The sequence below is a fragment of the Myotis brandtii genome, unplaced genomic scaffold (genome assembly GCF_000412655.1).
Source record: "Myotis brandtii unplaced genomic scaffold, ASM41265v1 scaffold1006, whole genome shotgun sequence".
Classification (NCBI taxonomy): domain Eukaryota; kingdom Metazoa; phylum Chordata; class Mammalia; order Chiroptera; family Vespertilionidae; genus Myotis; species Myotis brandtii.
In genome coordinates, this window is record NW_005353349.1 from 606,955 (window position 1) to 608,222 (window position 1,268).

Here is a 1,268-nt window from a genome sequence, read left to right on the forward strand (position 1 = left end):
AATAAACTCACAAAAATTCTTTACAGGTTTGAATGTTTTTACGTTAACATAGGTAAGTAGGTGAAGAGCAGGCATTTGAGGCACAAAAATAACACGTGTGAAAAGATCTGAAGCATGTGGGAAGATATGGAACTTTGTGGCTGGAGAAGATTAAATGAGGGTCTATGGCAGTGGTTCTCAACCTTCTGGCCCTTTAAGTACAGTTCCTCATGTTGTGACCCAACCATAAAATTATTTTCGTTGCTACTTCATAACTGTAATGTTGCTACTGTTATGAATCATAATGTAAATATCTGATATGCAGGATGGTCTTAGGCAACCCCTGTGAAAGGGTCGTTCGACCGCCAAAGGGGTCGCGACCCACAGGTTGAGAACCGCTGCCCTAGGAAAGGAAAACAGGGGCATGGCCAGGAAACCTCTGCCTGCTAATGTAAGGAAATTGGTGTCTAACAAGAAGGTTTGGGGATTCTTTGAAAGCACTTCACCAGAATGAAACAAGATCAAATTTGCTTGGCAAAGATTATTGAACAAAAAGTACTAAGAGTGTTTTTACCATGTCTTTAACTTAATGGTATGCTTTATTGAAATGTGTGTTTTAAGCTCCTCGTTTTTGTGGATTTACACTAATGAATTTCAGTAGGTGATATTATTAACATTAATTAATATTAATACCTACTATTCCCCTAAAGCCTACTTTAAATGTCATTATCTCCCATAACTTTTTTTAATCCTCTTCGAAGGATATTTTTCCATTGATTTTTAGAGAAAGTGGAAGAGAGAGGGAAAGACAAAGAGAAATATTGATGTGAGAGAAACACATCGATTGGTTGCCTCCTGCACAAGCCCCAACTAGGGCCCAGGCCTGGGAGGAGCCTGCAACCAAGGTAAGTGATCTTGACCGGAATCAAACCTGGGACCCTTTGGTCTGCAGGCCAATGCCTTATCCACTGAGCAATGTTAGCCTTCACAGTCTTGTCTCAGCATCACAACCCTGAACAAAATCAACAAACTTGGGAGCTTTAAACGGATAGCCTATGAACATTCTCTTCTCCCTGTGGTATACTGTATTGTCAGGGTAACTTGTGAATCCCCAATGCAACTTGGGTATCTCCATTTTTTTTCCTCACAGCTCTGGAGGCTGGGAAGCCCTAGATCAGGGGTCCTCAAACTTTTTAAACAGGGGGCCAGTTCATTGTCCCTCAGACCGTTGGAGGGCCGGACTATAGCTTTAAAAAAAAAAAATGAACAAATTCCTATGCACACTGCAC